The sequence below is a fragment of the Microtus oregoni genome, unplaced genomic scaffold (genome assembly GCF_018167655.1).
Source record: "Microtus oregoni isolate MIOR12 unplaced genomic scaffold, Mior012 000024F_ref0000369, whole genome shotgun sequence".
NCBI lineage: Eukaryota > Metazoa > Chordata > Mammalia > Rodentia > Cricetidae > Microtus > Microtus oregoni.
Window position 1 is genome coordinate 23506772 of NW_024543083.1, and position 26902 is coordinate 23533673.

The 26902-nt window shown below is 36.1% G+C and overlaps 1 non-coding gene across 1 annotated transcript; it reads right to left on the reverse strand.

Moving 5' to 3' along the window:
* Positions 1 to 24089: 24089 nt before the first annotated feature.
* LOC121462452 lies at positions 24090 to 24192 on the reverse strand. Its single transcript, XR_005976316.1, has one exon. It is a non-coding gene; the product is annotated as a U6 spliceosomal RNA (small nuclear RNA).
* Positions 24193 to 26902: the final 2710 nt, after the last annotated feature.

The following is a 26902-nucleotide window of genomic DNA, read 5'->3' on the forward strand; positions in this document are numbered from 1 at the left end:
AAATTCTTCTAATGTTAATGGATTGTTTAGGACTGGGGAGAGGACTCAGTAACTAACATGCTTGCTGCTCAGGTATGAGGACCTGGGTCTTTATCTCCAGAATCCATGAACAGAATACCCGACATTACATGAGTCGGGTATCTCAAAGCTCATGTAGTGACACTGGAGGTGAGTGCTGATGCGTTTTCAGAAACTTGTGAGATGGCCACGGTGGTGAAAACCCACAGAGAATCACAGAGACTTTCTTCTAAGAAAGGTGGATGAAAGGTACCAAAACTTCACTAGACACTGTCCTCTGACTTCCATATGTGTGCTATGGAGCTCACATGCCTACAAACACACACACCCACACACACACCCACACACACACACACACACAACACACACACACAATAGCACAGAAAAACAAAGAAAAGAGAAAAGTCGTCTAAAGTTTCTGCCAAGATTGTAAAAATCGTCTGGATACTTAAACTCAGCCATATTTTAACCACTATGAGTACATTCTTACAAAGGCAACAATGTTAAAATTCATCCAGGCATCTTTCCGTATATTCTCTATAAACTTACTATTTACAATTCTTATACACTAAAACCATTTATGCTAAGATTAAATGAAATCTCTGATGCATTAGTAAGTGAAGTAATAAAATTTGAAAGAGTGTTTGCTTTGTGTAGCCGAGGTTTGAAGAGATGCTCTCTGAATTATGAGAGAATAATAAACATTTATAAAACTTATAGTCTGTCTCTCTTAAATGGGCTTCAATGCAAATTTTAGCAATTCTTTGCCTTTGCAAGAAAGACATCTTTCAGTCCTTAATGGTTGTGCTTAAACATGAAATTAACAGAAAGCACTGAAAAGGAAGCAATGATAATACCAGAAAACACATAATTGAAATTATAATTTAATTGAGCTATGGATATCAATATTGCTCTTTTTCATTTAATAGCATAATGTTAGACCTTAATTTAATATATTTGAAAAGGCATTAATTCTGCCCAAAGTAGGGGACTTCATTTCAAACAAATGAAAGTAGTGCACATCTGATTCCATTTTAAATGTAACCCAAGCAGCCAGATCTCTACATGAAAGATATCAAACTGGAATGAAAATGATCTTTGAAATGACTTTAATATGTCAAGTTCTCGGAAGCTTGGGTATTAAACATGGGGAAAATGTGGGAAAAAATCTCATTAAGTATTTTTCACTGTGGATTGAGATTTGTTTCTTTTTGATTCTACCTTCAGGTCCTGAAAGAGTGAGCAAGGTAATATATGAATGGCAGGGTAAAAATAGCATTTCTCTATTGCTCATCTCCAAGGAGCTAAAATCTTTTGTAGGAATGATCTCATTAATGTTCACTGCATCCCTGTTAGCTAGGTAGGTGAAAAGAACTATATTAACGATCTTATAAATGAAAATTGTGGGAAAGTTGCCGTTCCGTTAAAATAAAAGGGAGAAGTAGTACCCTTTGACTTGATAAGTTCTCCTACTGACTGAGCTTACCAATTTTGAGATTAGTTTGTTCTGTAGTAAACTCTCTGATATGGATGGCCAAAAAAACCTACCTACACCAAACTTTTAATCTTCAATTATTATTTTTACATTTAATGATAAGGTTGAAATTGTAATTGAGATTATTCATAGTCTGATAATTTCATATGTATATACAATATATACATCTTACATCCTCATTACCCTCTCTGGAACCTTTCCTTCCCAATGAATTATTCCCACCCAGTCATCTAGTAGCTGCAACGTTAGAGGAACACCCCTTCCCCCCGCAGATATTAACAGACATTGTCTCCTAAGGAATTGATGAGGCTTCTTGGGCATCTCATCTCTCCATGATGAAATAATGGTCCTAAATTTTTGCCGGAATCTTTACATGTTTGGTGTTTGTAATTGTACTGTCAATGCTATGAGAATATTTTTCTTTGACTAAACCTAAACTCTAGCAAAAACTAATATTTCACAGAATTATATCATGAACACAAAAGAATATCAAAATAGATTGTAAAAGAAAGAATATTCCAATATATAGAATATGTTAGAGCACGTAAAAGAAAATGTTCCAAACATAACTTTTCATCTCCAAGAAAGTATTCACATAATATATCAAAATAATCATATATGTGAGACCTTTTCTAAATATAACTTCTATTTTTATCTAGTAAAACAGAGCTCCCAGTTAAAAATTTGAAAAATAGTTAAAACAAATACATAAGAAAATTTATAATTGTAGAATGTAGGAAAGTTCTTTCTTTATAATAGAATATTCTTAGGGAAATAACATTATAAAATAGTAGCATCTTCATTCCAAATTGATATCCGCATGCATGTATTAGTTATGCATTCAGTAAAATCGCTCTGTGGTTCCTAATACACATTTTAATGTATCATTGCAATGTTTCCTCTTCTTTTAATTTTAATTGAGACATTGATCATAATATCTGTAGGGTGAGTAGTTACAAATGAGGAATGCTATTTTTTAAAATACATTCTTGAGGTGAGATAAAGTGTAAAGATGGTTTAATGATTAAAAGGACTTGATTTTCTAGAGAACTTAAATTCAGTTCCCTGTACCCATGAATGGTGACTTACAATTATCAACCTCAGAGGATCTCATGCCTTCTTCTGGACTCCATTGGCACCTGCACTCATAAGCATGTGTGTGTGTCTGTGTGTCTGTGCGTGTGCATGCGCACGCACGCACACACACACACACACACACACACTAAAAAATCAAATCTTTAAATGACAATTATTTTATGAAGGCAGAATGCAAAGGTGTGTCTCATCTAACATTAGTTCTGAATCTGCATTTCCCCTTCCATGACAGTATACCCAGTGTCTCTTATTAATTTTGATTCTACTTTTTTCATTCTGGCTCTTTTTCTCTTTTATTTATTATTGTATTTTTAAATAATTTTGGAAAGAGTGGATTGAATTATCAGCATAATATGCAGTTGTAAAAATCAGACTATTAAAAGAGACAGACAAGAAAGCAATAAAGTTACTCAGAGAACACTGAGTCATGCTCTCACGCCTTGGCCTCAACAAATGGCCAGAACTGCGGGTAGAAACAACACGAAGAAAGAGGCTGAGCATGACTGACAGAAACACCCTATGATGACAAAGTTAAATTAAGTATTCTTAAAATATACCAAATTCAAATTTACTTTAGAAACTAATTTATATCAACGAGATTCTGGAATTCTATCAAAGCATTGTTTCTCACCACCCAGAAGATATAATTTACTTTAAAATCTCTTTAAATTCATGAATAGATTCTGATTCCTTTAATAAGTTTAAAATCCTTATGGTTTTATTTACTGCGAAGGATAATGTTTCAGCTAATATTGAGTTGATCCGATACCACGTAGGTAGACTTCCAGTAGTCATGTCTTTGTTCTATCTTCCATTGTATCCCATTGCTTATTATTTCTCTAGTCTGTCCGTTTACTTGCTGGGTTCTATTGCACTTACATCTACTTTAAATGTATCATTTTGATTATTTAGATGAATTAAAACTGTCAACTTCTGCCACTTTATCACATATCTTTTTATGCTTTGTATATTTTTGCCTCATCTCTAACTGTATTTCATTATGAAGATGTTTATTTAACTGGCATGTAAAAAAAAAGTCCTTATTGAAAATGCCTTGCTATCCTCCAACGGCAGCATATTTTATGCAAGATCTTGGGGTCTGGTTTTTTAATAACATGAGTTTTCCCCTACAGTCTCATCGCCTGGTTCCAGAGTGAGCTGGACCAGCCCCAAGTCCTCTGTCTTTGTGCTGCTCTTTGACTCCAGCTGTTCTGAGAATTCCCTCATTCTCCTGTAAGGCAGTAAGCTGGTGCTCTGCTTTTGTGCTTCCACAGAACTCCTCTCCCACACCATTTTATTTCTGTTGCTGCTATTCTTACTAAACTGAAAGTTATTTTGTCATTCATTGTTTGAACAATACTATTGTTTCTGCTGACATAACTTCTTCATGAACTATGTCTGTAAATGCACCATTTAGCTTTTATGTGTTTTGCTTATGTTCTATTGTCTTTTCTCATTCCACTTTTCCCCTTTACTGCCCCTGAATTTGTACTTTTACTAAATTCAGATGTGCATATTTGCAGAACACAGACCTGTAATTCCAGCACTCAGAGATGATTGCATGTTTGAAGCCCCAGAAAGCCCCAGGCCAACCAGAGCTACACAGAGGGGGAGATAAATAGATTAGGAGGGAATCAAGTTTATAAAATATTTTTTCATTTTTTCACTTTTAAAAATAAAACATATCTCTATTAGATTTTCCTTGAATCATGTTAGTTTATCTTTTTGGCCTCTTGTCTTAATACATGCAAGGTTATTTATTTTAGTTGAATTCTCACATTTTCTGAAAAATATGAGATAGTCTCAGAATTTAAATTTCTTAACCAAGTCACATGAAAATGTTCAATAGTTTTATTGGGTTTGCATGCAACTAAGGAAAAGTGACTAGTAAAAGTTCTTCAAGACAGCATTATTTTAGGAACTGAGGAGCTAGGTTTCAGAAGAAAGTGGTGACATGTTCTGTTCTGGAAATTCAGAGGCTATAGAATATAGTGGAAGAAGATGCCTGTGTGTTAATTATGGCTTTGACATTGCTCCAGATGTCCACAGCTCCTGATGTGGAAGCCAGATGCCCCATGTGTCCCACCTGTGTGTGTCCAGTGCTGCTACGGGTATTAGAACCCCACTGCCGCAGGTGGGCCATGGCCAGCTTCCAACATCCGTGTCCTGACATTTTGGTTGCCTCCTGGGAAGATAGCGAGGATAGCTATACAGAGACATTTATGATTTCATTAAAGAACTAAGAACCAAGAGTCAACAGCAGCCTGTTAATTGACACTTAGAGATAAAAATTTATTTTAACTATAAATGAAGGTGTTTCTACCTTTTCGTAACTAACCATTGCAGAAATTGCATAGCTTCATTAAGCTTTCTTATTAGAAATAACACCTTCAAAGTTTCCTAATAGTGTTTCAGCTTATGGAAAATATGCCTAATATGGAGTATTGGAACACTATTTTAATATATATATATATATATATATATATATATATATATATATATAGAGAGAGAGAGAGAGAGAGAGAGAGACAGAGAGAGAGATCTTTAAATATTTAATTCTGTTTTCAAACCAGCTACCAGAATTTTAGTATGTGATGTAGTGAACTTGTCTTTGTTGTGCTATCAACAAAATCTTCTGGAAATTTGACTTCTAATAAGTTGATTTCAGCCAATAAATTTGCTTTTCTTCCAAATTTATTTTTTGGGCAACTATATAAGGAAAAAATAACATTTTATGGCATAAAGTGTTTTTTCTGTAATAATTTTTTTCTGAAATTATATACAAACTATGCACCAACAATTCATAGGCAATGATTTATGTGTAAGGTGTCTTAAATTATCAACATAAATATAGCTTTTGTTTGGACAAAATGGAAGTTTTTCTATCAGCCTCTATAAATATACTATCTGCTTAAAGATAAATCAGCTGTATGACATTTTAATTTTTTGGCTAGAAGAATTCTGTATTTATGATTATTTTTTAATAGAATAGACCAGACTTGATACACAAAGTAAACATAATAAGATTTCTCAATCCTAAAAACATGTATTTCCTTTACTCTCTACCAACTAAACCATTTTGCACAGGAATTTAAAAGATCTCAACATATTTCAATTATATATAATAATTATTTTTACCTATTTCAACTGTATACAGCAAACCTTTAAGCATCTCTATATCTTCATAAAAACAATTGTAAACATTTTGATGCTGTCTCAGAATGCATCAAATGTCTCAATTTTCAAAGTACAAAACTACTTTTATATCCAATAAGCTTTTGATATATGTTCCCATTTTAATAAAAATATTAAATGGAACCCAGCATAGTCATGAAGTTATAAAATAAGCTCTGCTGGATATTTTTTATTAACTAACTTCATCACTGTTAATTTTACCCCTTTTAAGAAGGCATTTATCAGTACAAGATTTTCAGTTATTTCTTATTAACTTATTTAAATTGTTAAAATTTGTATAATTTCCACATATACATCATGCTGGTTTGAGATGTGCATGCATCTCATGGAGTGACATGTTAACACAGACATGTTTAAATGAAGCATTTAAATTGTATTCTCTGTGTTGTTTTCAGGAGTATAATACCTTTTTATAAAACATGGTCACTGTGTTAAAAAATGTATCTCTTCAAACTATTTCTGCAGGCTAAGTAAAACTTTGCATGTTAGCCAACCTTCCTCAACCTCCTAGTAAAGCCATTCTAGGCCCAATTTATATGAGTTCAGTTTTTAGACACCATCTACAGGTGAAATCTATAGGTCTTCCTGCACATGATTTATTTCACTTAGCACAATGCTTTAAGATTCACAGCGACTGGGTGAAGTCCCTGAGGTATATATATTCAGTGCAGTGTCCTCGACATATGGATTTATGTTTTATATTGGTTTCTGTGAATGCTGCAGCAGTGAACACTAGCCTGCAGAGTCTCCTGGATAACAGCAGCTTCATTTCTTTGACTTCACCCAACAGGGAGATGGCTGGATCATGCGGTCACACTATTTTAAAGATTTTGGCAATCTCCATCTTGTTCTTCCTAATGGCTCTATTGACTCAATACTGTGAAAATACTTCTCATAATCTATATTCTCTCTGGCACTTTTTGTCATTTACTTTTTACTTTTTACTAGTCACTATCAGAGGTCTAAGTTTATCTTGCGTTTTTTTTTTCATTTTTATAACAATGAATGTTATCAAGCATAACTTTCAGTTATAAGTTAGGCATCGGTCTGTCTTTTTTGTTGTTTTTGAAAAATTCCTATTTGGACCCTTTCTCTGTTTAAAAAATTATATTGCCTCTTTTCTGCCTACTGAAATGCAAGCATTGCCATATGTTTTTAATATTGTTAACCTCTTTAGCAGATACACAGTCTGCAATGTTCTCTTTTAATCCCTGTGCGGATTCTAATGCTTTATGTCCTAGTCTGTGAACAAGTTTTTCAGTTTGATATCATCCTTCCTTTTTATGTGAGGGTAGACTGTTACTTGTTTCCTTCTGTGAGCCGGGTGTGCATGTCACAGATATTCTGATATTCTGTGTATTTATTTTGTTTGCCTCAACTATTTTTAATTAAAATATTATTATATAATTTCCCTTCTCACTTTCTTCCCTTCAAGACCTCCATGCACTTCCCAACTCCACAGTTCCAATTTCATGGTCTCTGCCCCTTATATTTCATTAATCACATATAAAAATGCAGTTCTTTTGGAATATTTTATTATTTTTTGAAAGCAACTTTAAATTGCAAAAAAATATGATGCCCAATGCCAAGAATTCACTTGCACTTGTTCTTATGAACCGGACACATTGGTTATGAAAACACAGGTAGATAATATACACACAGTATAGAAATATTTTTAAACTAACCACATATAGAAATAACACCAGCAATTCTTGTAATACGTTGCAATATTTAATAATATAAATATTTTGAAAACTAACCACATATAGAATTAATGCCAATAATTTATATAATTCAGAACTTCCCTCAAAATTGTGAGGTTTTCCATATTTTTTGGTCTACACACTAACTGTAGATCAATTTATATGAATGCTATAGCACACTAGGTAAACTGCACAGTACCTGGAATTTCTTATTTTAAATGCTCACAAATTGCTCAACACCCTTTATAATGCAGGAAATGCAAATCAAAATGACTCTGACATACCATCTTACACCTGTCAGAATATCTAAGTTCCAAAGTTCTGAAAATAGCTTACATTGCAGAGGATATGGGGTCAGGGGTCACTCCGCTGCCGGTGGGAGCGAGAATTGTTACACCCACTTTGGAAATCAGTATGGCGGTTTCTCAGAATATTGGGACTCAATCTACCTCAAGACCCAGCAATATCACTCCTGTGTATATCCAAATTATACTCAATCATACCACAAAGGTACATGCTCAACAATACTCATAGCAGCATTAGTCATAGTAGCCAGAACCTAGAAACAACCTAGATGTCCCTCAACTGAAGAATGGATAAGAAAATGTGGTCCATTTACACAATGTACATATCAAAAGGCATTTTATGACACTGAAAATATGCATAAAGAAATTATATTTCTAATTATATCTTTATGTTTCTGTGTTCCCTTTCTGAAGTTTCTTCAAAATACTTACACAAAAATTTATTTGCTCATTGAATTTCACAGTCATTACATTTACAATTTCTTTTATTTTCTTAGTTGTTATTTTACAAAAGAATTCAGCTTTATGTATGATTTTTTTTCTTTCCCCACTCATATACGCAAGCACTGGGTCATCCAAATAAAGGAATAATTTAATTATCAATGTTCCCAATCTTACAAGCATCTATATACTGCAAAAAATAATATTTGCTTAAACAAGATCAAGTGCACATAATTTACTTCTCAATATATATGTTTTAGAAGCCATGATCATTGTTGATTTATGTATATGTTTCTTGATTATCTATTTTGTATTTAATACTGTGCTAGATTCTGGTATAAATAAAGTTATCAGTGAATGTCTGGTTTGAGGGTTTCAAACAGTCTTCTAAGGAATTCAGAAAGAAGCACATAAAGGAAGTCTAGTGAACAAAGTGACATTGATGTGGCACACACATGCTGTAGACACACGGGAAACAGTTTCTACTTCTGCTACATGAAGAAAGTATGTTTTGATTTTGATTTTTTAAAAAAGATCCAAATTTGAAAGCTAGTGAGATAGTGAAGGAAATACAAGGAGTGAGAACCTACACATACACAAAGAAGCATCTGGCAATGCAACAACAGCTGTGGTCTGAGAGCTGAGTGAATGTTTGTCTAGTGCCAAGGTGAAGAGTTAACACTAGATCATACAGAGTTTGAGACACTTTGCATCAAGAGGAGAAATCATCACGTTACTGTTTTGGGAAAAGATGTCTAAATACTACGTCAAGGCAACGAAGGAGGAGTAAAAGAAGACAAGGAATCTGTTGGGTAAGTAGTTATTAATTTAAAAGTAACCTGAAACAGAAGCTAATGACAGTAGCAAACTCCTGATAGATATCAGAGACAGTCTGTAAACGTTATCTACTAATAATAGCGTTTGTGATATGCAAGTTACCCCACTCTGGTAGTCAGAATTAATTCTTGATCTGACAGAGGTATATGTATAAGAAAAGTATTTTATTCGATCGATATTATTTTTCTTCTTAAAATTAATTTAAAATAGTGTAATGGATTAAATAAAAGGATGGAGGATATTCACAAGCATCTCATAAAACAATCAGCTTTATAACTCTCTACGTCAATTAATGTCTGATACGTGAAGATATTTAGAACACATAGCACTCAATATCCTTTCACTCCATCTCCAAATGTACTTATCATTGTTTATGTTTACAAATATTTTAATAACAAGTACTTAACCAAGAACATATGGATTCAACAGTCACATTAGCCCCAAATCCTGAAGGATTGTATAAAGAGTTAACCATTCAAACTGAAATGAGAATGCATGCTCCTTTGAAATTCTTCATCCCCATCATAATGATATAAATGAAGAAAGATGACAAAATGGATCTTTCATTAGATATATGTTGAAGAGAAGATAGAGAATAAAAATAATTTGCATCTAAAGACTGCTTTTCCGAGTATATGGTAGACAATTGCATCCGTCCCTCATCTGGGCATTAAACAGTATCTTTAATCTAGGGACAAGAATACTCATTTGTGAGGCTTACTTTGAAATGTTGTTTATTAGATAACTTGTACAGCATAAAGGGTAAATAGAGGGAGAGTTCTTACTGATTTTAATGATTGGTCTATGAAGAGATGAGGGGAACAGTATGTGAGTGGGTGGTCAGAGTGGGTGGTAGAATCACTTTCTCAAAGATGTCAAACAACAAGCACATTTGATACCAATGGTGAAAGTGACAAAGGTTATCAGATATAATGTAGACTTCATGAAATGTTTCAAATGTACAACAAGAAACATCAGCTATAGGGTAGAAGATAATTTATAGAATAAGTGAACAGACATAATCCTGAATTTGAGAAAAAAACTGGAATTAAGAACCCATGAGGAAATAAAAACTAGAAAAGAAAATGAATCTTTATAAATGGAATAAGGATAATAACGGGCATTTCTTCAAAGAAGATGCCAGGTATTGCTGGTGACAGAATAGCAGTTGTGATAGTTAGATGAGATGATGAGTGTTTAATACCATCAAGTGTAGAGTTAAAATACATCTGTTGACAAATTCTGTTATGTGTCTCATCAGTGAAAAAATGAAGGGGGAAAGTAAAAGCTGTAGCGTAGATTTAGGGACTCGAGAAAGATGATTAGAGTAACTGGTATGGGAAAAAAATAATGAAATGATCTTAAAACAAAGGAGGAAAAGCTGGTAAATAAGTGAAGTCCTATGTGATGCTAGAAATCAGAGTTCAATGCTCCTAGTCAGAGGAAAATGTTAGTTCCTCTAGAGATAGAGGGGGAGACTTCTGTAGTATTGATATACATGAGTGTTTAATGAGGGCTATATGTAAAAAGGTACTGAATTGTTACCTGATTCATAGATGAATATATAATACTCTTAATTAATGAAATAGCATCTTAACCAACAAATGGCTAGAAGCTACTTCCAGATAGAAAAATTATCTAATTAAAAATAGATTTGCTAACTTTGCCAGTAATCAAATCTGAACGATTTTATGGTAATAATAATCATCTATAACTCAGAAAATAAGTGGAAGAAAGCCAGGTAACTGGAACTCAGATGGGAACCTCTGATTAACTCTCAGGAAATGACTGACTTTCCAGTAATCAACATGAAAAAGGCAATCAGGTGAGGGTATAGTGTGTGCCACTGTGGATTCTGTGAAGTTCAGGGTTTGTAATTTAGCCTTCTTGCTGATTCATTAGCAATGTGAGTACTCAGCATATATTAATGATCTACAAGGAAAAGATTAATCGCATTCTACAGGTTCAGAGGCTCTCAAAAGAGCTTAAGATATAAATATGCAATGCTATAATCTTTTAGAATAGCACAGCTGTTATAATGGAAGGCTGTGGGAAGTAGGGACTGAAGAGAGCATTGCTGCCTCTCCTGTTTTGCTTTGAATGGAATTTCTCTTAGAGGATGTTAGGAAAAGATTTTTGAATTCTTTCAGATAGAAAGAAATGTATGTAAATGAAAGAGCTGAAAAGATAAAACATTTAAACAAAGTAAAAGCAAAACTCTTGTAGCACATTTGAAAGACTAAGAAGTAACAATGTTCAGTCTTGGGAGGACCTGGGTCTAGAGGTTGAGGTGGGATTCAAGAGCAGCTGGGCCTGGCTGGGGAAGATGGGCCCAGTTCTTTCTGTGAATCTAAGTCTCATATCAAAGTAGAACCATACTGTCACCTTATTTTAAAAAATAGAAGCTGAAACTAAAGCTGCCGCCAAATTGTTTTTTCTGTGGATTCTGTTGTCATGTTTACCAACTGGAAGAGAGATTTTAATTCTCTCAGATTTCTGTGTTGGAAAAAAAGTGACTACTGTGAGACCAACATGCCCTGTGTACTCTCCACAGTCACCCATTTTTAAGGGCTGACCCTGCAGCAATAGAAGTTTTAGCACTCTTTTATTTACCTTACATGTGGATAAACGTGTGCCTTAGTGTATGTATGTGCACCATCTACATCAAGTGCCCATGGAGGCCAGTAGTACATTATCTCCTCTTGGGCTGGAGTTACAGGTGGTCCCAAGCTGTCAAATGTGCATGCTGAGAACAGAACTTGGTTCTGTGCAAGATTAGCAGGTGCTCTTCACCAGCGAATCATGCTTCAGGCCCCTCAATTATCTTTTTTTTTTTTTTTTTTTTTTTTTTTTTTACAAACATTCACTGTTACTGACTTGAAATGTTTCACTGGGGGAAGCACCATGTGAACATTAACAAGCCAGTTCCAGTGATGCTAATCATCTTTTACAGACACTTCTGGAATCTGATCAGATGATCTGATTATTGTTTTCTTCAGAGTAATTCTTTCCTTTATATATGTTTTTAATGTACTAGACAAGATTATATCTTAATATTTTATTACCATTCAAGTTGTTGTTACTAAAATTTTAGGTAGAGCTATATATTGATTGAAAAAAATCTCAGTATGGAAAAAGTATTAATGAAAGACCTATATTTTACTGATTTTAACAAAATAACAAAGAAGCAGCCAAATTGCATTCATTTCTCTGCCTTTAGAATTTTAATACATGAATAAAAGGTACCAACTACATGAACAAGATGATTTCTGGAATTACATCATGCACTTCATAATCTGTGTTGCCTTGATGCACTGGATCCTAATCTCCACAGAAGGGTAATGTAAATGACTAGTTCTAATGAGTCTTCTCTGTGCATCATTTTTTCTCTCTGTCTAACTTGCTTGGTGTTCAGGGAGCCACTGTACTCTAAGTCCAATCTTTGGAACACTAATATTGAGGATTCCTCATGCTGGCACATGAACAAACAGGATGTGCTCTCTGCCCCACAACTCCATTGACTGCATTGTCATCAATACAAGTAACTGTTGGCTCTGAATTTCTAGGGTGACAGAAGCTGTCACAACAGGAGTGCCAGCATGACAGACTGATGGGGTACCCTGTATGCTCTGTTCTGACTGGAAGGCCATTTTCTGTCTGAGACAGACCTTCTATAGGAAGAGATTGCTCCCCCTTGACATTTCCTGAAGTTAGAATTTAAGAAAAACGTAATCATGGTTCAATGTTTAAAATATAATCTAAATAGTTTTATTGACACTTCATGTTTTCTAGAAGGTGAAATTAACAAGTTAAACCTGCTTCTTTCTAATACATATGACTGCGTGTTGGTATACACACATGCTCTCCCTCCTACTGAACCCTGACCAATTATTCTTTTATTATACTATATTTGAAATTTATTTATAGGAATGGTTTCATCTGCTCAAAAGAAAAACTTCCATACTTGACCAAAGCATTTCTCACAGTGCATTCGTGTCAGAAAATTTCAACAAAACATTTTTTTCTTAATATTTCATGTTGTAGCCTACCTCCACACACTAGGGCTGTATCTCTTCGAGCAGACCCAGGATTCCCCCGTGTCTTTCTCTCTGAACCTCTAAGTCTTTTCTTAAACGTTGTCTCCATATTTTAGCTTCTACTGACTGGAAGAACTGCTTTCTACCAGGGAACCACAGTATCACACTAGGATGGGACTTAGGTAGGTGAACTTTGTCCTTCATACTGTCCCAGTTAATTCTTTCCTGTAATACCTTTCACCCTTTCCTTTTAGCCCATATTCATCCCTTTGTGACTCCTACTAACCCCAGAATAGCTCTCAACCAGAGACTAGAGATACAGGAAATGTCTTAAGATAGTAAAGGGACTTTACAGCAAGACCACATCATCTTAAATAAAAAGAAACTCAGCTCATTTGCACTAAAATGAGGAATAATACAAGCATGCCTATTCAATGTAGTACTTATAGAGCAAGAAGACAAATAAGAAAGAAATCAAAACATCCTAATTTGCACATGATATAATTTTGTACATAAAAAATAATGATTCTACCAGAAAAGGTCTACAACTTCTAAATATTTCCAACAATGTATTAAGAAAAAATTAAAACATAAAATCAGTAAACTCCCAATATACAACTGATGAGCATACGAAGAAACAAATCAGGAAAACTGTGCCTTTTGAAATATCCAAAAATAAAAAAAAATGGGAATTAACTCTAGTTTAGCAAGTAAAGAGTTGCATGATATATACTTTTAACATGTTGAAGAAAGTAAATGAAATTAAGAAGTATACCAGAATATAAATCTCACACTTTCATGGATTGATACGATTATTATTGTGAATAATGGCCATACTACCAAAGTAAATATACAGATTTAATGCAATCTCCATTAAAATTCTAACAGAATTCTTTATAAAAATTGAAAAAACAATAATCAACTTTTTATGTAAGCACACACACATATAAGAAAAGAATAGAAAAGAAGAAAAAAGAAAAACAGGATAGCTGAAACCATCCTGAATAATGAAATGAAAGATCCACTGAGGCGTCATCATCTCAGATTTCAGCTTGTATCAGAGATCTTCATCAATAAAACAGCTTGATATGGGCATAAAAACAGACATGTTGGTCAACAGAATATAATTGGAGAGTCAGATGTAATGCCAAATGCCTATAGATACTTGAATGTTGACAAAGAGGACAAAATATTCACTGAAGAAAGGCAACACCTTCAACACATGGAATGGCTGCATGTAGTAGAATGAAAATAGACTCATATATATCGTCCTGCACAAACTCAACTCCAAATACATCAAAGACCTCAACCTTAGGTCAGATGCTGGAATCTAAGAGAAAAAGGTACGCAGTAGGCTTGAAATCATTGGCACATAGGAGAAATTTCTGACCTGGGTACCAATAGTGTAGGCACTTAGATAACAATTAATAAATGGGATCTCCTAAGTTAAAAAGCTTCTGTACATCAAAGGATACCATTATGCAAGCAAAGGAGCAGTCTACAGAATAGGAAAGAATATTTGCTAATTACACACTTGGGAGAGGGTTGGCATCAAGAATAGATAAATAATTAGAACAACTGAACTTCCAGAAAACAAATAGCCAAATAGTAAAATGGGGCATAGAACAAAATAGAGTATTAAGAATAAAACACAAGTGGCTAAGAAACACCTGAGGGCTGGAAAGATGGTTCACAGGGTAAGAGCACTGGCTGCTCTTCCAGAGGTCCTGAGTTCAATTCCCAGCAACCACATGGTGGCTCACAACCATCTGTAATGAGACCTGGTGCCTTCCTTGCCAGCAGTACGTTGTATGCTTAATAAATAAATAAATCATAAAAAGGAAACACTTGAAAATTTGTCAACATCCTTAGCCATAAGGAAAATGCAAATTAAAACTATGTTGAGATTTCATCCCTTCTCATTCAGAATTATCAACACACAATAGCACATGCAGGAAAAATGATGAGGGAAAAGGAGATACTTATTTGTTGCTGGAGGGAGTGCAAACCTGGTACTGCCACTATGGAAAACAGTGTAGAGATTCCTCTGGAAGTTTGAAGACTATCTACCACTCTTAGGCATATACCAACAGACTCTATATTTTACTCCAGAGATACTGCCTCATTCATGTAACCATAATAGCCTAAAATTAGAAAGTCTAGATGTCCACCATAAGATGAATGGGTAGTAAAAAGACGATACATTTTCACAATGGAATATAATCCACTATTAAAAAACTATGGAATTTGCTGGTGAATGGGGGGGTCCTAGAGTGAACCATCCTGAGTGGTATAACTCAGACATGAAAAGGCAAGTACTACATTTTTTTCTTATGTGCAGATGCCAGTTTTTAAACTTTATATATGTGTTTCAATCCAAATAAACATAGAAGTTAGGTAATTAGCAAGGGTCCAGGAGGTATGGTGGATGCTCCAAGGAAGGAGTAACACAATATAGTGTTATAAAAGAGATAAAGAAAGGGGATTAAATGTAGAGGCAGCTGTGAGGACAGAAAAAGAAAGGCAATATGGTATGGGATAATTAACACTAAAAGCCTTTGGCAAAGCAGTCTGGAAAGCTTTTTAAATTGTAGAAGCTTCCTAAATTGAATAGTCTAATGGTTCTCATCCTTCCTTATGCTGAGACCCTTTAATACAATTCCCCATGCTGAAGTGACTCCCAACTGAAGGCGTAAGTCACAAACAATGCCACACCAATTCGGGGTTATGATTATTAGGGTGGTATTTATTTAAAGGGGAAAAAACTTACAGATCACTGTCCCAGGCAACAGCCCTCTTCGCAACCAGGAAAGGAGTCTAGTCGCCAGTGGAGCAGGAAGTGAAGAGAGCGAGCAGAGGGAAGTGGCCGCTTTTTTAAAGGGAGAGAAACCACGCCCCAGTGGGCTGGTACCTCAGCGGTGATAGGCTGGAGGAGTGGGAGGACCTCCCGCAACACCTCCCCCTTTTGTTTAAATAAGAGAGTTCTAAACCTACTATGAAATTATATACAATAAGTACAAATATCCTATTCTAACTAGCTTAGGTCTTGTATAATAAATAACTTGGCCAAGTCATGAGAGAAAGTAACTACATTTATATAGTCTTCAACCCCATCGAAGATCTGAGAAGGGAAATAATGTTACCTGGGTAATTAGGAAGTTCAGTAAAACAACTTCCAAAACATGCAACAAATTACAGAGACAACTAGCTACCTGGGCAATCACCCAAAGTCACATTAGCAGCGTTGAAGCAACCAACTTTGGCTAAGGCCTAACATAACTGACATACCATTTTCTAAGGCAAGCAACTTTTCAAAACTATCTTACCCTGTCTTGGCAGGATATGACAGTCCTGTTTTATCCATTGATGCATGCTCTGTATCTTTGTCAGTTGTTGAGGTATGGGCATTTCTTTGCCCAAACGCCAGTTCTGCCAAAAAGAAAGGCTCCAGGTGGAGTGTCTTTGGTGCTCAACATTCTCTCGGGAATAGAGTGGTATTGCCAGGAGCAATTGTGTCTCACTACCACAAAACTCTGAGTTAGATTAAAGGCCATTTTCTACAGCTCTTTGAAGAAGTTGAAGATTATCTATCTATACTGAGTATAATCTCTATATATCTAAAGAACCTGATTAGTCTATTATAAATGACAAACTTAGATGAAGATTAGTCTATATAATTCTCAATATCTATCTAACTTAAAGACTAAGACAATAAACGACTGTGAAACAAATGAGGACAATGACCTCCAAATATAAACAATGTACAAATAAACATTGCAGTAGGTAAATATATATCAATACACAATCATTATATAAGTATCTTAATCAGAGGTAGAAATGTACACTGCAATATGGTAAATATATACAATATATATATATATCAATACAATATATGTCAATACATAAAAAAATGTTTTAAACAGAGGTAGAAACATGCATGCGTACAATAGTAAATATAATTTAACTTTGTATCAATATACAAGAATCTATAGCAATGTATTTGTCTAAAAACAGTAACTCACAATTACAAATCTATTATCCCATCATCCCTCTTTTTTTTTCTTTCAAAATGATCCCTGAGCGTATAAAATTCCTCCCCCAACCCTCAATCGTATACTAATTATAATCGACCCCTAAATGATGTCCCTAAACCCAAGGGCAAGTTTTATTGGGAAAGGGGACGTCGTCCTCTAGAATTACTTCCAGCTGTCATGGGGGCGACGTTCTTTCTGGGGGATCCTGTGAAAGTGAAATGATGGTTAAATTTCAAGATCAATGTCTTTTAAAATTGCCAATAGTCTCTGAGTATTTTGTGCAGGTCTGGCCAAAATGTTGTATAAGATGTGCACCATTTCAGCTAACCAAGTTGGAACTGTCTTGTGCAGCTGGTACCAAAAGCAGGTCTTGTAGTAGCGCTATCAGTATCATGATGTCATATCAACCAGGTGGAGTTGCTGTTATGGGGCCCCATCTTCTTCCTGGAAACTTCAAATGTCACTTCAGGAAAAACTCATTGTTCATTATGAAAAACTTAAACATTAATCATATAGACATATATAGACATATATATATATATATATATATATATATATATATTCAATGAAAGACATGATAGATATATTCAATGAAAAGTATGATAGATATGAAGAAAAGCAAAGATGTTTTCTAAACTCATATTTCTTTCTGTCCCATATCATGGCTCTTGACATGAGACAGAAACTCCAGAAACTCTGGGTTTTTCTCTTACTAACAGGCTTGGAATTGGAGAGGGACTGAGCCAGAGTCCAACTTCAAAACCAGCTTTATAAATTTAGAAATATGGTTTAATATTACTTACACAACCCATTCAGTTGTCTTGATATTTCCTATTGGGCAGGTATTTTTCCATCTGTCAGTATCCAAACATCCAGGGTCCCTTGAATTTCTCAAAGATGAGTGTTTTCCTGTGGAGATAAGAACAGAACCCTGCCCCCATTCTATGTTTTTCTTACCACCTGTATGAATATCATCATTGTGGATGAGTTGTCATTTCTCCTTTCCAAGAGGTTTCTCCTCTTCAAATCGAAACTTTATTAATTTTGATGGTATCCACAATTTTTCTTCTCCTGTGGAAACAAGAGCAAAACCCCTTCCCCAACGTAGCACATCTCCTGGCTTCCACTGAGAGGTCAGCACATCTTTGAAATAAATCGGTTGATTTAGTTCAGCAGACTTTTCCATTATCCAATGTCTTTCTCCTGCTGTCGTTCCTTTCTCCTTAGCGTTAAGAAAATTCAAGGTTAATAAAGCATTATGTAATCTATTTCTGTGGGTATTTTCAGTCCCTTTCTGTTTGTTCAGCATATCCTTTATAGTACGATTTGATCTTTCTATAACTTCCTGACCTGTAGGATTATTTGGTATACCTGTAATGTGTTTTATATTATAATAATCAAAAAAGCGTTTCATTTTCTTAGATACATATGCTGGACCATTATCTGTCTTTATTTGTGCAGGTATACCCATGATGGCCATAACTTCCAATAATGTGTGATTACTGAATCAGCCTTTTCTGAGCTCAGGGCAGTAGCCCATTGAAAACCTGAATACGTGTCTATGGTGTGGTGTACATATTTTAATTTACCAAATTCCATAAAGTGGAACACATCCATCTGCCAGATTTCATTTCTCTTAGTACCCTTTGGGTTACTCCCTGCAGGCAACGGTGTTTGATTATAGAAAGAACAAGTAGGGCATCTCTTTATAATGTCCTTAGCTTGTTGCCAAGTAATGGAAAATTCTTTCTTTAGGCCTTTACTATTGACATGATGCTTCTTATGAAATTCCGAGGCCTGCAACACACTTCCAATCAATAATTGATCAATCTCAGCATTGCCTTGGGCTAGAGGACCAGGCAGACCTGTATGGGACCGGATGTGTGTTATGTACATCGGACAAAGCCTGTTCCTGATTATGTCTTGTACCTGGATAAACAATGAAGTCAACTCTGTGTCATCTGGTATAAATTCAGCGGTTTCAATATGCAAGATAACTCTTTCTGCATATTGTGAATCTGTAACTATTTTAAGAGGTTCTTTAAAATCCCTTAGCACCATAAGAATGGCATATAATTCTGCCTTCTGGACAGAATTATAAGGGCTTTGTTCCACCTTACTCAATTCATCTGACTTGTAACCTGCTTTCCCTGATTTATTTGCATCAGTATAGAATGTACGGGCTCCAGTTATTGGAGCATCACGTACAATTCTAGGAAGAATCCAAGAAGTTCTTTTTATGAGATTAAGTCTATCACTTTTGGGATAGTTGCTATTAATTTCTCCCAAAAAGTTAGCACAAGCTCTTTGCCACGGTTCATTGTCTTCCCATAACTTTTTTATTTCTTCAGTAGTAAAAGGCACTATAATTTCTGCTGGGTCTATACCTGCTAGTTGACGAAGTCTCAGCTTAACTTTTATAATTAATTCAGAGACCTTTTCCATATAAGTTTTTAATTTTTTACTTGGTTTATTAGGTATAAATATCCACTCTAAAATAATATCTTCCCTCTGCATTAGAATCCCTGTAGGAGAAATTCTGGAAGGCAATATGACTAGGATGCAGCTAAGATTTGGGTTCACCCTATCCACATGTGCCTCATGTAATTTTTCCTCAATCATTGTCAGTTCCTTTTCTGCTTCAGCTGTCAGTTCTCTTGGACTATTCAAATCTTTATCACCATCTAAGGTTTTGTTTAAATGAACTATTAGATCAGGTGTTATCCCAACAGCTGGTCGTAGACTGGAAATGTCTCCTAACAATCTTTGGAAGTCATTAAGAGTCTTTAACCGGTCTCTCCTAATTTCTGCCTTTTCATTTTAATTTTCTCTAACCCTATTCTGTAACCTAGGTAATTAATATAATTTCCTCTTTGAATCTTTTCAGGGGCAATTTGTAATCCCTACCTAGGCAAGACTTTCTTTACTTCTTCAAACATCCTTTCTAAAGTATCTTTATTTGAATCAGATAATAAGATGTCATCCATGTAATGATAAATGATGGACTTGGGGAATTGTTTACGAATTATTTCCAATGGCTTACTTACAAAATATTGGCACAGTGTAGGACTATTGAGCATACCCTATGGGAGGACAGTCCATTGATATCTCCTATTAGGCTGAGAATTATTGTAAGTAGGCACTGTGAAGGCAAATTTTTCTCTATCCTTTTTTTGTAATGGTATAGTGAAAAAACAATCTTTCAAATCAATAACTATAAGAGGCCATCCTTTTGGTAACAGAGAAGGCAAAGGAATTCCAGATTGTAGTGGGCCCATAGGTTGAATTACTTTGTTGACAGCTCTTAGATCTGTCACCATTCTCCATTTACCAGATTTCTTTTTTACAACAAACACAGGAGAATTCCAAGGGCTGGTTGATTCTTCAATATGGTGAGCATCTAGTTGCTCTTGCACCAGCTGTTCCAATGCCTGTAGTTTATCTTCAGCTAGAGGCCATTGTTTGGTCCATATTGGCTTCTCAGTTAGCCATTTTAAAGGTAGGGCCGTTGGTACCTCTAAAGGTTTGGTATTTGCTGTATGTTCTTGTACAGCCCGAATGGCTGGTGACCTTTTTCCATAATACCTCATCATATCCTTCCCAGAATTATGAGTTCCTGGAAATACAGGAATGTTAATCTGGGTATTCCATTGCTGTAGCAGGTCACGGCCCCATAAATTTATGGCAATATGCTATATATGGCCTTATTCTTCCTATTTGCCCTTCGGGCCCTATGCATTCAACCCATCTTGTGCTTTGTTTTACACGAGATAGGGTTCCAATTCCCAGGAACTGAACATCTACCTCTTGAAGAGGCCAATTCGGATGCCAAGATTCTGGGGTAATGATACTTACATCCGCACCTGTGTCTAATAAGCCTTCAATAAAAGTGCCATTTATACAGACTCTTAGCTTTGGTCTTTGATCATTAATAGAAGTCTGCCAAAATATACGTTTACTCTGTCCTATTGGGTTTTTTGACTCATCCTCCACACGTAATTCTTCATTTAGACCAGTATTACTTTTTACAGCAGAAATTGGAACTTTTAATTTTCTTGGTGAGGCACGTTCTCCACTGTGACTGGGAATGACTGGGCCACTGTTGGCTTGGGGGCCTGCGAGAGGCCCCCCAAGGAGTTTCCCGATGATATCGGATTGCCCCGTCTGTCTGTTGTTGACCTACATTCGTTGGACCAATGCCTGCCTTTACCGCATCTCCTACATATACCTGAAGGCCGAGGTCTCCTATTTTTGTCATTCCCAGAAGAGATATTATTCCTAGAAATTCTTTGCCTGCAATTCCTTTGCAAATGTCCTAATTTACCACAATTAAAACACCTGGCAGTTTGATGTCTCCTCATTGCTTTGGAAATCGCTTCTCCTACCCAAGGTTCATCATTATAGCTAAACGTCTCAACATTCATCGTATGCTGAATCCATTCATCCATAGGTGCTGATCTAGACTTTAAAGGCCCAATTATCTTTTTGCATTCTATGTTTGCATTCTCAAAAGCTAGAGATTCAAGAAGTATTCGTCTAGCTTCTGGGTCTGTTACCCCTATGTCCAGAGCCTTAATTAATCTTTGCAAAAAGTCAATAAAGGGTTCTCTCTGTCCCTGCCTAATTCTGGTATATGATTCAACCCTTTTTGCTGGATCTTGTATCCTATTCCAAGCATTTAAAGCTGCTTGGTGACATAGACACAGTACTTCATCGTCATAAAGAGCTTGGACCTGTGGATCAGCATATTCTCCTGCACCAAGAATTTGATCTTGGGAAACCTCAATACCTTTTGCTCTTCCTTGCTGTTCCATATGTTTGGATTCTTCTCTGAAATAAATTCCGAACATCAAGGAAGGTCCATTATCTAAAACTGCAGACACTAACTGATGGAAATCATGGGGAGTAGCTCTAGCATTAGAAGCCCAAGTCCTTATCATTTCCTTTACATATGCATTGTGCAAGCCAAAATTAACAACAGCTTGCTTAATTTCTTTCAGATCATTCATTGCTATTGGCGTCCATCTAGCTTCTCTGACTCTCTTTGAGCCTTTAGAAGTTGATGCTTTTTCAGAATTAATTATAGGGTATGTCGCTAGAACCCTGGGTAAGCCAGTTCTAATAGCTGGTGGAGGCCTTATATCCTGTCCTTGTGCCTCCTTACTCTGTTCACCAGCTGCAATAATTTCCCCAATCTTTTCAAATCTTTTTATCATTGTCTCTCTTAAATCCTGAATCTCCTGACCTGTATATATTTCCAGTGATTTCACTGAGGTATCAATTTTTTGGTCCCCATTCTGCACCTGTGATTCCAAAGCTTTAATTTTTTCCTTCAAAGATAACATGTCCTCCTTAAACTTTTCTTGTATATCATGTAGATTCCCATCTTGGAGGTACATTCTGTCTGTTACCTTATCAAAACTTTGTGATAAAGTCTGAACGTCAAATTCAACAGCCTGAACCCTTTCAGGTAACTTTCTAATACCCTTGGATATGGAATCAATTTTGTCTCTCATAGTATCCACTTGTTCAGATAACCTCTGATTTTCAATAATTTTAATCCTGTCAATTAGTTGTTCATTATTAGTTCGTAAAGATTCTATCATTCTTAGGAGTGCCATATTCTTCTGTTCATTATTAGTACGTAAAGATTCAATCGTTCTTAGTAGTGCCATAATCTTCCTTAATGATAGAATATGGAAAAGAAAACTGAAGGCTAGTAACAAGCAAATTAAGGTATCCCCATAATCATATAAACCTTGTATGATGTAATTCATTGTATTAGTAAATATAAATTTACTAATCCATTGTATTAGTGAAAACAAAGCAGTAAAATTTGCGTTAGAAACAAAAACTGCAATATTACCTATTATCCAGCAGGTGGCGCTGTTGCAGAGTCGCGGTGAAAACATGGTCTTGTTTCAGTGCCTTAGTAGATGTTAAAAACTGGAAAATGCAAGTTTCTCAACAAAGTAAATGTAATTAAATCAATTCCTGAGACGGAACCAGAAACCCAGAATCCAGGGGTAGAGAAGAGTAATCTGGAAGCCGCTTATGCCTCCACGTGACAGAGTCACCCTGAGGGGTTGCAGCTTTCAGCAACCACGTGCTCTGGTTCCTGCCACTTAAGAGCTGTACTTGCAAGGGAGATTTAAAAATGACTCAGAAAAGAGCAAACCACGTGGCCAGAGACTAAGCGGGCCTGTGGAGTTTAAATCCACGTGGGGAGTCCAAGGCAGCTGGCAGCTGAGGAAGGGGAGGGCTCCCGCCAAGCCGAACTAGAGCCTGCCAAGCCCGTGGCCGCCAAGCTGAACTTGCGCCCGCAAAGCCCGCAGCCGCCAAGCCGAACTTGGGGCCGCCAAGCCCAACTCGCGGCTGCGAGTGGGGAAAGGAGAGGTTCTAAAACCAAACGTTGGGTGCCAAAATGAAGGCGTAAGTCACAAACAATGCCACACCAATTCGGGGTTATGATTATTAGGGTGGTATTTATTTAAAGGGGAAAAAACTTACAGATCACTGTCCCAGGCAACAGCCCTCTTTGCAACCAGGAAAGGAGTCTAGTCGCTGGTGGAGCAGGAAGTGAAGAGAGCGAGCAGAGGGAAGTGGCCGCTTTTTTAAAGGGAGAGAAACCACGCCCCAGTGGGCTGGTACCTCAGCGGTGATAGGCTGGAGGAGTGGGAGGACCTCCCGCAACACCCAACCATAAACTATTTACATTGTTACTTAATAACTGCAATTTTGCTATTTTTATGAATCATAATATAAATATTAGATATGTAGAATATCTAACGTCAGACCCAGATGAAAGGCTTGTTCAACAATCCCCATGGGTGTTGAGAACCTTTGGCATATACATATAAAAGGAACTTAAATTCAGTCATAATATAATGAAGGAGAAATGTCCCAAATCAATATTTTTTTTTCATTTTTATAGTATGAAACACTTCATGAATTTGTGTATCATCCTTGCACAGAGGTCATGTAATCTTCTCGGTATTGTTCCAATTTTGGTATATGTGCTGCCAAAAGAAACAAATAAAACAGGTATCTTATGCCAAAATTAAAATTCCAGTGCCCAAAATGTTTTATTGTAGGCAGAAGCTCTGTCCCACCCAGTCCCACATCCATTCAGTCCCAAAGAAACACATAGAGGCTCATATTAATTATAAACAATTTGGCCTATTAGCACAGAATTGTTATTTACTGGCTCTTACAACTTAAATTAACCCATAATTCTTGTCTATGTTTAACCAACTGGCTTGGTACCTTTCATCAGTGCAGCATTCTTATCTTGCTTCCTCTGCATCCGTATGGCATCTGAATCTGGTCTTTCCTCTTCCAGGAATTCTCTTTGTCTGGTTGTCCCACCTATAATTTCTGCCTGGTTACTGGCCAATCAGCATGGTATTAAGCCAGTATGCGTTAACAAATCTTGACAGTGCCTAAAAGCATTATCCCACAAAGTTAATTAATATCTTCTTGGGTTGTTGTCCAAAAGGATTCCACAAGCAACATCCAAAATTACAGAATATTCCGAAGACAATTGGTTACCCCCCACAACTTGAAAATAAAGCCCTAGCACTGAAGACATCCCTCACTTATAACAATGAATATGGGTAAATCAAGCTGGTTCCCATCTAGATGCTTCACCCATGCTAGCCACCATCCATGGGCCTGGAAGGCACTATGCAGACTAACAGAGAAGAAAAGTAATCATTAACTGGATCCAGCCGAAAAGCCTGTTACAAACAACAGAAGTACCCACGGGAAAAGCTGGTACTAATACCAGTGGCAGAAATGTTATGGTACCAAGTACTTTCTAAGTTGGATTTAAGGTCCACACTATGAGATGGAAACCATACCTGGCCAATAACATGAATCCTAGAGAAAAATCTACTAGCATTATTCTGCTAAAAGAACATAGCAATAAAATGGCTCCTAATTGCTAAGCACGGTTCATCACTCAAACACTGCAAGGTAAGATTCTCTTTTTAGAAGATGGTAGTGGACACAGAAGCCCTCAGCTGGACAATATTCAGAGAGCAAGAGACATTGTCACACACTGGCACACTAAGACATTATAATAGACACAACAGCTTGGTTTTTAGGTCCATTTGCTTGAAAAATATTTTTTTTCAATCCTTTACTTTGAGGTAATACCTATCTTTGATGTTGAGGTGTGCTCCTTGTATGCAGCAAAGGGATAGGTCCTGTTTTCCATAAGTTATGTTAGTCTGTTTTATGTTTTTAATTCGTGAATTGAGTTGGTTGAGAGGTATCAATGAGGAGTGATTGATAATTACTGTTGTTTTGTTAGTGGTTGGTTGTACTGTATGTGTTTGCTTTCCTTCCTTTGATTTTGCTTGTCTGAGTTTTTTCCCTTGTGTTTTCATGAGTGTAATTAAACTTTTAGGGTTGGCATTTTTATTCTAGTACTTTCTATAGGGCTGAATTTGTGGCTATATATTCTTTACATTTTACTTTATCATGGAATATCTCATTTTTTCCATCTATGGTAGCTGAAAGATTTTCCTGAAAGTCTTGGCTGGCATATGTGGTCTCTGAGAGTCTGCAGGACATCTGTCTTTGCAAGAACTTCTGACTTTTAGAGTTATGATTGAGAAGTTGGGTATAATTCTGATATGTCTGCTTTTATATGTTACTTGGTGCTTTTCCCTTGCAGTTTCTAATAGTCTTTCTTTGTTCTCTATATTTGATGTTTGTCAGCATTCAGGCATTATGCTAGCTGGGCTGCCTTTTGGGACCTAGCAAATACATCACTAACCACAGTCACTCCCTACACTCATGAGCTTTCTAGCATTTCACATATCATGCTTGTTTACCTCCTGGGTCCAAAGCTGTAGTCTCTGAAAGAATCCCCTGAGCATATGCATTGACAGCATTCAGGCATATACCTGGCCAACCCAGGATCCTACGGCTGCTACATCACTGTGTAGTCTCTGTGCATGTGCTAAGTGAGCTCCGCCCATCCCTCTCCCTTTTCCGCTTCTCCTCTGAAGAGGCAGACAAACCTTTGCACCTCTCCTTTCCAACACCCCCATCCCTTTTTCTCCAGCAAGCTTCTAACATGAGAGTTTGTTGAACGGTGTGATTTGTTCTCACTACCACTAGACTAAAACAGTGTCTTGATTATTATGGGCAAAGGGACATTTTTTAATGGTCTAATCTATTTGGTGTTGTGCATGCTCCTTTTACCTTTGTTAGCATCTCCTTCTTCATGGTAGGAAAATATTCTTCAATGATTTTGTTAAAAATGTTTAATAAGTTGGGGAATGATAGATTGTAGGCAATAAAAACTGATACTAGAAGACTGAATACTGTCTTATGTTCTTTTCCATGATTGTGACTAAATATGTAAGAAAATCAGTTCTTAAGGTGAAAAATAAAATTCATTTTGGCTCAAAAAATGTTTTCTGGGCCTTAGAGCTGCGATTCTTTGTCTTCTGCTAATCCTAATCTTTTACGATAATTTCTTCAGTGTCATAGATTTCATGGATGTTTTGTGTCAGGAAATTTTTAAATTTAACATTTTCTTTGACTGACATTTATTTCTTCTATCATATCTTAAATGCCTAAAGTTCTCCTTTCCATCTCTTATATTCTGTTGGTTTGTTTACTTCTATGGCTCCTGTTCACTTACCTAGAGTTTCCATCTCCAGAATGCCCTCAGTCTGTGGGGTTCTTTTACTTCTCTTTCAATTTTCAGGTCTTGTACAGTTTT